Source organism: Gossypium hirsutum, chromosome D04, assembly GCF_007990345.1.
Source record: "Gossypium hirsutum isolate 1008001.06 chromosome D04, Gossypium_hirsutum_v2.1, whole genome shotgun sequence".
Taxonomy (NCBI): domain Eukaryota; kingdom Viridiplantae; phylum Streptophyta; class Magnoliopsida; order Malvales; family Malvaceae; genus Gossypium; species Gossypium hirsutum.
The window spans coordinates 41,938,953-41,953,035 of record NC_053440.1 but is presented as its reverse complement, the minus strand read 5'-3'; positions in this window follow the sequence as shown (position 1 = coordinate 41,953,035).

Genomic DNA, 14,083 nt, shown 5'->3' with positions numbered 1-14,083 from the left:
AATTACCCCAACATTTTACTTTTATTCAATTTAGTACTTAACCCCAAAACATGCAAATTAATCATTTTTATTCAATTAATTCCATTCTGGCAATTAAAATAATTAATTTAGCTGATAACCCATAATAATGAAAATTTACAAAATTACGCTCAAAGTTTACCCTTTTTGCAATTTAGTTCTTCAACCCGAAACTTGCAATTTCATCATTTTTAATCATAATCATACTAGTTGATTTTTACCCAATCTTATAACAACCCAAGTTTATTCAAAATTCACAAGAATTTTATGTCAAATTTAATATTTATCAATTCAGTCCTTTAACTAAAAACTAACAAAAATCACTTTACAAAATAATCTTAATCGACAACCAAGATTTAAATTTCATCATTTAATCACAAAAACACCTAGCATTCATCAATGCAAAGTTCAAAAATCTTTAACATTTTTACAAATTAGTCCCTGGGTTAACTAGATTAAGCAACAACTATCTCAAAAACATAAAAATTATAATAATAATAAAACAGGCCCTAGATTCACTCACATGCATAGACCGATTGCTTGAGAAGTTTGAAGCTTTCCTAAACCCCTCCCATGGCTTTCGAACGGTGGAAAGATAAAGATGGTAACCATTTCTCTTTCTTTCCACCGTAATTCCTTTTTAATTACTATTATTTTCATTATTTTATTTATCATTTTCAACAAATATTAAAACCATAATCATGCATTAACCATCCACCCAACTATATTATGGCATAATTTTCTTTTTAAACCCTTAATTCATGGTTCTTTGGCCACTTAATACAACTAAACCAATAGCGATTGACTTTTGCATCCTTTACAATTTAGTCATTTTTCTTAAGTTAACTATCTAAACATTAAAATTTCTTAACTAAATTTTAATACAACCTTCATAACACTCCATACGTATTTAATAAAATATTTACGGCTCAATTTATAGAAACGAGGTCCTGATACCTCATTTTTTAAAACCACTTGAATTTAGGGTCATACCACTTGAACCTAATTATTCTTTCAAACAACATAAATAGCCAATTCAAAATTTATTTTAATATCATATTTGACTTGTAAATATTAAATAATAACATTTACAAACTTACTCGTCGGATTTGTAGCCCCAAAACCACTATTTTTGACACCACTAAAAAACGGGTTCTTACAATGATAATTAAATGAACTAACAAATATTTGTAACTAAGGAAGATTGTCAAGCATTAAGGTACGCCTTATACCTTCTGATTGGTTGAATGAAATGATTAATTTAGAAAAGCATACACTTAGGTCAAATTTCCTATATGAAATATTATGCAAATGCAAGGTGTGTAAGGTTGATTGGTGTGGTTCATAAAGTTCTAAATGGAGTCACCTCGGTGGCTAGTGTAATGTTCCAAATTCAAACCAGATCATCCCGGTCGAGTTTGGGGCGTCACAAATCTTAATGATACATATTCAAATTTAGATTGTAATGATGGTGAAATCGATCAATGACCAACATTAGATGAAAATGAGCTTATGTTAAATATTAAAGAGGGAATAATCTAACAAATATGAAACACTAGAAAAATTAGATAAAATTACAAATTAGTTTAATTTTCTTTTTCTTTTTATTAGTAATTGTATTATTAATTTTTTTTGTACTAGCATAATACATATGATAATTTGATTTTAACTTTTGTTACTTTATTAAAAAAAATTATCATGCTAATAATTTTTATAGTAATTAATATGGTAAAAAATATAAATTATTTAATTATTTAATTACAATATGTAATACCAAACATGATATAAGAAATTACAATGTAATTACACTTTGTCAACGAAACATGTCTTTATGTAATTACTTTGTATTGTCTAAACAAACCCTTCATGTTTTTACTAAGGGCGCCAATAATTTTTTTAAAAACTATATGTTGTGTCCCCAAAAAGTGTCCATGAATGAAATTGGGATGGGCACAAGAAGTTTATATATGCTATTATATCATTTATAGTTGTTTAAATTAAGTCCAATTTGAAAAATGAGCTACAATTTTTGCTTATATTTTTAAATAACTACTTAGTTTTTTAAAGAAAAATTGTATAATTCACCCTCAACATTTTAGGATTTTTTCACTTTAATCCTTAATTTTTTTTTTTGTTTCAATCTCACATACAACTTTGTAAAAAAATTCAAATAAAACCAAATTTGACAAAAACCTTCAGCCAACTAACACTCAACGTTTTTTTAATTTAATGTTTCATATCTGATTAATTTTTTAATTAATTTAAAACCATAATTAATTATGTAACATCCCATACTCGACCCGATCATCGAGTCCTATAAGGTGTCACATTCATTGCCGAAGAAACTGTAAACAATTTATAATTCACTTCACACCATTGATATTCAATTACAATCAATTTAAGTATACAAAATGTAATAGCCCATTTTTTGTGAAATCGGAACAGTGGTTTCGGGACCATAAATTCGACAAGTAAATTTTTATTTTATTGTTATTTTAATTTCTATGGGATATTATTAAGGTTGTATTAAAATTTTGTTAAGAAATTTTGATGTCTATATGATTAATTAAGTGAAAAGGACTAAACCGTAAAAAGTGTAAAAGAGAATTTCTATTAGTTAAAAGGGTCAAATGGCTATAAACTATTAAAGTAAGTGGTTTTAAATGATAATTATGCCATTCTTACAGTTAATGGACATTTATGGGCATGATGTACTGGATTTTAAAGTTAATAGCAAAGGTTAAGTTGGTAATTTAATAAATAAACTGAAACTAAAATAAAGAAAAGATGGTATCATCTTCTCAATTGGTTTTCTCCACAAAAATTAAGAGGAAAAGTACCCATTTTTTATCTTTGAAGAATCGGTTGGTCTAAGCACTTTCATGGTATGTAATTTTGTCCCTGTTTTTAATGATTTTTATGTTTTTGAGGTCATTTTAGCTTAATGTAGCTAGCTCGGGGGTTCATTTATAAAACTGTTAAAGATTGAGGTTTATTCCATGAATGATTTTCAATGTTTCTTGATGTTTAATGCTAGATTATGAATGTCTATTGATAAATAAACAAGTTTTGTAAAGTGATTTTTGATGAAATTTGCAATTAGGGATTTGTTTGTAAAAATAGTAAAATTCATGAAAATTTTATAAAATGATGATTTTTTTGGGTTGGATTAAGTCCCTAAAAAATTCTATTAGCTTGAATGGGGGATTAAAATGCTTAGATTTTAATTTATGAGCTTAAGGGCTAAATTGTGAAAAGTTAAAATATTAGGGACAAAATAGTAATTTTACATAAATATGAAATGTGGACTGAATTGAATACTAGAAGTATTAAATGGATTGAAATTTTCTATCTAGATGAAGATAGACCATGTACGGACTTAGATCGAGGCAAAGCTAAAGCTTCGGAATAGCTCGGTTTAACCTTCACGCCCTTAGTTGTCGAGGTAAGTCCATTCATGTTATTAAAATGTATGTTATTATGTATTTATTATGTAATTGAATGATGTATATCCAAATCAACACAATGAAGGTTATCAAGTCCTAGGTGATCCTTAAGAATTCATAGGATATAAATGACATGTCATTAGGGATTTCATGTTTCAGGTGTTGGTCTTGAGTGTCCTACCGATGGCTGAGGTCCTGCATTTGTTGAGGATACTCAACATCTCATGTGAGCAGCATTGTGTAGCTTACATTCTCACCCATAGCTCGTGTGAGCAGACCAATTCCACAGCTCGTGTGAGCAATGATGTAAAGGAAAGGTTACGGTTATATGTTTAAGCACACCTCATGTGAGCTTTCCCGAGTATCTGATGAAATTCTAGATGGTTCAACAGGTATGAAAAGGAAATGAAATGGTAATTTTTCAAATGGAATGTATCATGAAATTATGAAAAGGAAATGGTGACCTAAATGAGGTGAACAAATGTGTAAGTTACTTGTTATGGATGAATTCATTTGAACCATGTATAAATGCACTAATTTCTGTATTTGGTGATGTTGTATAGGCATTTTGACAAGCTTATGGTTTTAGTTGGTGTTATAATTATGCTATTTACTTTATGAAAATGAAATGGTAAGTTATGTTTATGTTAAACGAGCTTGCTAAGCATTAATTGCTTACGCTGTTTCTTTCCAATGTTTTATAGATTATCGGAAGCTTGATCGATTTGAAAGTTCGTTGGAGATCTATCACACTATCCAGCATAAATATTGATAGTTTTTGAATGTTTTGGCCAATGTTATAATGGCATGTATAGGTTTAATTGTAATGTCATTGTGATGAATGTTAGTTGGTGAATTTGTTTGTATAAGTTATAGATGTTATCTTGTTTTTGTATCATTTGATACTTTGTCAAAATTGTGTCATTGTGGCTATCTTATGGTGCATGCTTTAAATGATTCAAATGGTATGTTTTGAGATGGTATGGTAATGGTCAAGTTGTGGCATGTTTGAGAAGTTTTGAACTAGTAATTGGTGATTGAAGTGTGGTAAAATATGCATGTTTAGGTAAGTGTTGTTGTGTGTATTAGAGGTGCCTTTGAATGACATCTTGGTTAGTGGAATTAGGGTCTTGAAATGGAATATATATATGTATGTTTAGGTATGGTTTGATGCCCTGTAAGTGTGCACATATGGTTCAAATGATTATGCATGAAATGGTGTTGGGAATGGCTTGTTTCAGGTGAATTTTAGGTCCACACGGCCTGAGACATGGGCGTATGACTCAGTCGTGTATGACACACAGCCTGGTGACACGATCGTGTGTCTCCTGAAGGTTCCTTTGCATGCAAATCAGTGAGTAACATAGCCTAGCACACGGGCGTGTGACACGGTTATGTTACTCAAAGAGTTACACGGGTGAGAACATGGGCTGGGACATAACCGTCTGTCTGAAGTGCAAAGGATACACAGCCGAGACATGGGCGTGTGTTTTAGCCGTGTGAGGCACACAGCCTGGCAATACGGCCTTGTGACCCCTGTTTTCAAAAATTTTGGGAACTTTTCTTAGACTTTCCAAATGTTTTCAATTCAATCTCAAGTTGTTTCTAAAGTATTTCTAGGGCCTCGAGGGCTAGATTTAGGCACAAAAGGTGTATGTATGATTGAGTTATGATATGTTATGATTGTGCGTGCAATTATGTTTTAAATGTTCCATTTGTATGGTAATGCTTCGAAACCCTAATTTGATGACGAACACGGGTTAGGGGTGTTACATAAAATGATATATATATATACATTTTTGGGTCTTATATGAGCTTATGAAAGCTCTAACGCTAACTCGAGATCGAATTAGGACTAAACTATAACATTTTTCGAACTTCAGGTTGAACTCGCGACGTTAGGGGTTCATCCTCGTGTCACGACACATCATACTGAGTAGGGGCTCCTTTGGATGCCCAATTGCTTCCAATGAAGCACGTTTACACTTGATTTTGGTGTAATCGCACCACATACACCAGTTTCGATGGCAAAAAATTTGGCCGGCAAAAGATCTTCTAACGCACTGGTGAGGAAGTTTTAGACTAGAGTGTCAAACAATAGTAAACAAGAAGCAACTACAGTGGGTAATAGTTGTACCACTTTATCCTTTATATGGGTGTGAAAAGAAGGCTTTTAGGCATTCAAATAAGTAACTTAAAAATATTATCGTTATATTGTAATTAAATAAATTTTATTCTTTTATATGTTGTAGTAAATATATAAATTTATCATAAAATATATAAATTATATGTTTATTGTCATAATTATTTTAGTATATTTTAATATTTACTATAAATATATTTTCAAATAAATATATAAATATAAGTTATAATAATTTATTATTTTTATCGTATAAAAATTGAGTTATATATAATAATTTAATAACTTTAAAGAAATTTTATTATTATAAAAATTATATGAATTAACCCGCTTTCGCTGCAAAATACAATACAACAACGCAACTCGAAAAGTATTAACAGTGTTAGTGTTAAGCAGTGGTGAGATGCAATTACAAATGAATTGCATGCACATCTTAGCAACAGGAAACATGATAGCTTGCTTAAAAGATAGGGTGTAATCATTATACCCTTCCTTTTTCCATTCCCCTCTCCCCTTTATTAAAAATGGTAAAATAATGTCCATATCCACATTTTTAAATTTAACAAGATCCATATCGGACAAATTGTCATTTTCATAATAGGGAATGCCATAATATTCACTAATAGGTTCTCGGGATATATATACATTTTTATGTTGAGCGTACACCTTATTTTCTTCAGAAAATTCAAGTTGGAGTAAAATTCCAAAACTACTGGAATTACAACAGGTGTAGTTGGCAGTACGGCGATATTCATCCATTGATGAAAGTGAACTATATCCAAAACTTCAGCACAATCCAAGGTTGAATGATCGAAGCCTTTTTCAAGGATAAACGTCTATCCTTGAAAATTTGAGAAAAAGGCTTTGACCTTTTTTGATTGAAATTTGTCAGAAACATATGTTGGTTCCTGAAGTGGTTCTGTTTGGGATTTCGTTCGTTATATTGATCTAGAGGGCATGTTTATTGCCTTCTAAGCTAAGAAAACGGTTCACTTGGTACTACTAAAATATTTCCCAATCACTTAACACTAATACAAGGACATGATATCAAAAATGGTAACCAAGGCAACACTATCATATCCAATACAAAGGAAAAGAAAAACAAAAGAAAACTCAAATTGTGTTATATGTTTGTTGACGGAGTTGATGAAATTCATGTTTCCCAAGTAAAATAAGTGTAAAACCTACAAAAGAAGACCCTAACAAGAAAAATAAAGTAAAAGGGAGAAAATTTTCAAAGAGAGTCAAAAGGATTTGGAAGAAGGGTTGACAGATAATAGAGAGGGGTAAGAGTTTTTAGGGATTTAAGATCAATGATTTAGGGGGAAATGAGAAGAATGAGGAGTTTTGAGGTGTTTAAACATGCAAGTCACGATATATGAAACTAGGTATCTCATTACCCGACTTCGATATCACGATACCTAGGGTTGGATATCGTGATGTCCATTTTTTGACCCCTCTCATTTGATTCTGTTTGAGGTATTGTAATACCGAGGGTTAGGTATCGCGATACAACTTTGTAAAGCAAAATTTTTTATTTTTGAAATTCTAGGTGTATCACGATACGAGAGACCCGATATCGCGATACCCAAAAGATTTTTGGTTCCTCTCAAAACTATTCAGGAAATTGCGATACCCCATTGGGTAAAAACACAACAAAATCATCAATTTTCATCTCAATCATAAAAAAATCCAACCTACCAAGTTTAAAATTAAACTAACACAATTTAAAATCCTAATCTAAATACAATAAATAAATGGAGTCCATGCTCAAATCATCTAATTATTTACAAATTTTTGTTCAACCGCCACAGGTGGCGAAGTAAAATTAGTATTACCACCGAAATGGTGTTTCATCAATGTCCTCAACACTAGAACTCGCCTTTTGTTCTTCACACGTCCAAGTCCACTTGAGAGTCATATCTTCTTCTATACTCGTTTGTTTCCTGATTCTCTTGCGTGGCACACGAACACCTGAAAAATTACACCATTCCATGAAAGTTGCATGATAATGTTCTTTCTCAATCACTTGACACTTATACTCTTGTGATGGTTACACTTCCTTACACCTAGACTTGGAACTGACACATTTGAAAACTTCAGTTTCTCCTTAGATATCCATAATCAATTCACCCTGTCATATGTCTATGGTGGCCCTCTATGTGACTAAGAAAAGTCTCCCTAAGAGCATCGAAATTTCTAGATCTGATCTGTTGTAATTCGGTGTAGTATATTAAACTAGTTTTTGCACTTGAGAAGCTTGAATACGAGCACTTTTATTATGTTTTAATTAATTTTTCATTATTTCATTAATATTAAATAAAAAGTGTAATTTGAGTCTTTTATTAACCTTAGTGGCCAAATGAGGCCCAAGGGCGAGCTAATATACTTAGTGGCTGTGCAGAAGACCATAAAAGGGCATACAAACTCAATACTAGTCACTATGTTGCAACACAGGGAGATTGATGTCACGACATAAGGAGTAGATTACAAGAATTCTGAGACTACCTTCGATGTTGTGACACAACTATTTGTTCATCAACAATACATATAAACTCGTTTACATCATAAGTAGAATTTCATAAGATATATTACATAAGCATCAACCCTTTCATATAGTCATGAACCTTTCCATTAAGTCACTTACCATTCCATTCCTTTTCTTACCCAATGAACCATCTAGAATTTCATCAGATACTTGGGAAAGCTCACATGAAGTGTGCCTTCACAAAGAACCGTAACATTTCATTTACACCAATGCTCACACGAGCCGTGAAATGGGTCTGCTCACACGAATTGTGGCTCAAAATGTAAGCTCCACGATGCTGCTCACACGAGTTGTGGAGAATCTAAAAAGAATGTAAGACCTCAGCCATCGATAGGACATTCAAGACCAGTACCCAAAACATGAAATCCCTAATGACATGTCATTTGTATCCTAATAATTCTTAATGTTCCACCAGAACTTGATATCCATGAATTCATTATAATACGGATACATTCTCATATATATTGATTCCTTTACGTTAATAACAACATAGTAAACATTTAATTTAAATAACATTATAACGATTACAATTCATACGAACTTACCAGATTAAATTGCAACAAAGACTAAGTACATGGGCTATTTGATAATTTTCTCTTCTCCTCGACTTTCCACTCGTTTTTGATCTAAAATAACAATTCCATTTAATTTACTAATTTTAACAGAAAAAATTTCATTTTATGCAATAAGTCCTTTTTGACATTTTTATAAAATTGTCCCCAACATTTTACTTTTATACAATTTAGTCCCTAAGCCCAAAACATGCAAATTAACCATTTTTATTCAATTTCAAGTTCAGCCAAATTGTTTGGAACCCTATTACAGCCCATATTTGCTGTTATTTCATAGAAAGTCCTTGTAATTTAACTAATTTCACATTTTAGTCCTTAAACATTAAAATTACCAAAAACTACTTTACAAAATAGTCTTATCTAGAAACCAAGCTTAAGATTCTACCATAAACTTTCAATAACATCTCAAATTAATCCATGGTAAAATTCAAAACATCTAAAAATTTAACAAATTGACCCCCGAGTTAGCTAGATTAAGCTAATACGAGCCTAAAAATATAAAAATCATTAAAAACGAAACCAAAACACTTACCATGCATCAAAATCAATTTGGTTGAATGCTTCTTCCCTTCAAAAATGGTGTTTCGGTCATCCCCTTCTCCAAATGAAATCATCTTTTTCCTTACTTAATTTTAAGTTTAATTAGCTAATTACCATTTTACCCTGAAATAAAAAACCAAATTTCACCAAATGCCAAACCATGATCATCCACTAACCTTAAAATTTGTTGAATTAATACTTAAGACCCTTATTTCATGCTTTGATATCCATTAAATACAAATAAAGCTATAGCCATTAAATTTCACATCTTTACTATTTAGTCCATTCCAATTAATTAATCATTTAAACATCAAAATTTCTTAACGAAACTTTAATACAACCTTAATAACACTCCGTAAATATTTTAAATATTTATGGCACGGTTTATAGAAATAAGATCCCGATACCTCATTTTCTAAAACCACTTGACTTTAGGGTCATACCACTTAAACCTAAGTAATCATTCAAATAGCATAAATTGCAAATTCAAAATTTATTTTAATACTATATTGGACTCGTAAATATTAAATAATAACATTTACAAACTTACTCGGCAAATTTGTGGCCCTAAAACCACTTTTTTGACACCACTAAAAAATGGTCTGTTACAACTCTCCCCCCTTACGAAAATTTCGTCCTCGAAATTTCTCACCTGATAGCAACTATTCAGTTCAAGTTTTTCTTTCTCATTTTCAAGGGTAGTCCATAAAAGAAATCCATCATAATCCATTTCAAACCAAAACTCATACCAGTACTTAATATTACAAACAGTACTTGATGTTCTCTCTTCACTTATAGACATAATAGATATCCCAAAATTAACTCTGAAATTTCATGTTCTAATCCCAAGTACCTGTATCTTTATATCAAGCCATTATGCATTTTCGTCACTGACTAATGTAAATCCACTAGACAATGCCATGAACCTCGTATAAGATGTCTTATGAAATCTCAAAATGTTCAGTGCACCATTTCAAATATTTCTCTCTATATTTCAAAACACTCATTGATCTTGTTTTTGTATGAAATGAGGTTCCTTTGAAGGGCAAATTGGTTAGAATATTTAGGTTGATTTAATTGGTATGTTTTTGAATGTTTGAAGTGTGTTTAGGTCCATTCAATATTGTACAAATGGAGTAGCCTATTGGGAAAGGTTTTGGTTTGAAATGACTTGTTTTAGGGGCTAATTATGGAGCACATGGCCTGGGAAACAGGCTGTCACACGGTCATGTGCCACACATGGCCAAACCACACAGTTGTGTGGTCCACAATGGCCAACCCACACGGTCTTGTGTCTTTAAAATTTTAAGTGCACGTTTAACTGCATGGCTTCAAAGAGTTACATGGCCTAGAAACATAGTCCTGTGACCCAACTTCAAGTAGGCACATGGGCCAGCACAAGGCCTGGGACACGACCATGTGGCCTTATTTCGAATTCACACATGGGAGTGCACATGGGCTGGGACACGGTCGTGTGTCCCTACTTCAAATACTCACATGGTCTGGACTAAGTCACACGACCATGTGTTCCCAATTTCAAAAGTTTCATGCTTTTCCTAAATTCTCTTTCTTATTTCAAGTTGATCCCTATTTGTTTCAAATTTATTTTTAGGACTTCGAAGGCTCGATTTAAGGCCCAAATTGTAATTTTTTCCATAGTTAAATTATATTATCGAATGTTGAGAGGTAAATAGCATGTTGTTCATTGTATTTGATGTTAAAGGTTCTGTATCGTACAGTAATGCTCTGTAACCCTAATCTAGAGACCGGTTAGGGGTGTTACACTTAGGCCCCATTCGACCCCTAAGGTCAATAAAAGACTCAAATTACACACTTTATTGAATTTAACTAAACTTGAGAAAATGTAATCAAAAGTTAACCAAAATGCTTGTGTTCAAGATCCTAAAGTGAGAAAACTAGTTTAATCTGCTACACCTAATTATGGCAGATCATTGTGGCTTATGTTATTTAGTAATTTATTGCTGTTTGAATAAGATTAACATGTTGAATATGGTTTTGGTCTGATTGATTGTTGTTTATGTTTAAATTATGCTGTCAATGAGGGCATATTGGTTAGGCACTTAGGTTGTTTGTGAATTGGTATAATTTAGCATGTTTTGGCACGTTTTGAATAGGTTTGGATGTTGGTTAATCAATGTCTTGGTTCTTAAGAAACTTTAACTAAAATGGCTTGTGTTTGAAGGTGTAACACCTTTAACCCGTATCCATTGTCGGATTACGGTTACGAAGCATTACCGTAAAAATGGGACATTAAAACATACATTTCATACATTATCGAAAACATATTATAAAAAACCATTCAGATATATATTGTCCCTAAATCAAGCCCTCGAGGCCCTAAAAATACATTAGAATCGATTCGGGACCAAATTGAAATAATTTGGAAAGTTTATGAAAAAGTTAAAAATTTTGGAATACAAGGGTCACACAGCCGTGTGGCCAGGCCGTCTAGCTCATACAGCTGAGACACATGCCCGTGTCTCAGGCCGTGTAAGCTTCTAACTAGGGATACACGGTCATGTCCCAGCCCGTGTCCTCACCCGTGTAAGTCTCTAAGTAGGGTCACACAGTCGTGTCACACGCTTATGTGACAGGCCGTGTAACCCATTGGCTTGCATGCAATGGAACCTATAGGAGACAGACGCCCGTGTCTCAGACCATGTGGACATAAACTTGCCCAAAATCAAGCCATTTCCAATATAATCAAATCATGCATAAACCTTTAGGCCTTTTGTACACATAATCAAGGCATCAAAACTCTATCAAAACATACATATAATGACCAATTCAATAGTCTTAAAATCAACTAACTAATATGCCATTCAAGGAACCTTAAATGCAATCATCAAGACTTACCTAAACATGCATATTTTACCACTTTTCATTCATCAACTACTAGTTCAATGCCTTTCAAAACATGCCATAAATTTACCATATTCAAGCTACCTCAAAACATATTACATGAACCATTCCAAAGCATACACAAACCACCAAGGCATCAATGGTACAAAACCATGATAATATTTACAGCTTTTACAAGCTAATTTACCAACTAAAAATTCATCACAATGACATTACAATTCAACCTATACATACCATTATAACCTTGTCCAAAACATTCAAAAACGCCCTATATTTATGCTGGATAGTGTGATAGATGTCCGACGAGCTTCGAAACCGATCAAGCTTCCTATAATCTATAAAATATAGGAAAGAAACTACGTACGCACATAATGCTTAGTAAGTTCGTATAAAATGAAACATAACTTATCATTTCATTTACTTTAAAATAATTATAAGAATAATGCATCTCAAACAAAAAGATTGGCACAAGCCTAAACATCATCATCAATACACAAACTAGTGAATTTATACATAACTCATTTGGATTATCCACATGATAAGACATTTCGAATTGCAAGTACATCATTTGAATCATTCATCCTTTCCATGAACATATGCATAATACCATTTGGGAACTTACCATTTCAATCTCTTTTCTTTCCCGTTGAACCAATTAGAATATCATCGGATACTCAGCAAGGCTCACACGAAGTGCGCTTAAAAATGTAATCGTAACATGTTCTTTACATCAATGCTCACACGAGCTGTGAAATTGGCCTGTTCACACGAGTTGTGGGTTAGAATGCAAGCTACACGATGCTCCTCACACGAGTTGTGGAGTATCTGCAACAAATGTAGGACCTCAACCATCGGTAGGACATTCAAGACTAGCACCCCAAACATGTAATCCTTAATGACATGTCATTTGTATCCTACAAATTCCTAAGGTTCAACCGGGACTCAATAACCATCATGGCATTGATTTATTTATATATCAATCAATTTACATGATAAATAACATATTAACATACTATTTGAAATAGCATTAAAATGATAACTATTCATACAAACTTACCTCGTCAACTAGGGTGTAGAAACAAAGTCGAACTAATTCGAAGGTTTAGCTTTTCTCCGATCTTAATTTGTATGTGGTCTATATTGATCTAAATAAAAAAATTTAATCCATTTAATATCTCTATCATTCAATTTAGTCCAAATTTTTATATTTATGCAAAATTACTATTTTGTCCCTAATATTTTAACTTTTCACAATTTAGTCCTTAAGCTCATAAATTGAACTTTAAGGATTTTAATCCTTCTCTCATGCTAACTGAATTCTCTAGGGACTTAAACCAACCCATACCAATCATGATTTCATAAATTTAAAATGAAATTTTACTATTTTTACAAACAAGTCCTTAAATGCAATTTTCATCAAAAATCACTTTACAAAACTTGTTTATTTATCAACTAGGACTCATAATCTATCATTAAAAATCAAGAATCATATAAAATAATTCATGGCATAATCCTCAATCTTTAATATTTTTACAAATTGATCCCCAGGTTAGCTAGGTTAAGCTAAAACGAACTCAAAAACATAAAAATTATTAAAAACGAGCTTGAAATCACTTACATGCACTAAGGAATACTTGGACAATCCTAGCCCTATCTTTAATGGTGTATTTTTTTATTGAAGAAGATGATATGAAGATGATACTTCTTTTTTCTTTCTTTTGTTTTATGTTTTATTTACTATTTTACCATTTTATCCTTTAAAAACATTGAAAATTTAAATAAAACCTTGCAATGAATATCCAATAACTATATAAATGGTCTAATTACCATCTAAGTCCACTCAATTTAGACTTCCATAGCCATTTGACCCTTTTAACTAATGGAACTCTACTTTTACACTTTTTATGATTTAGTCCTTTTCACTTAATTAATCATG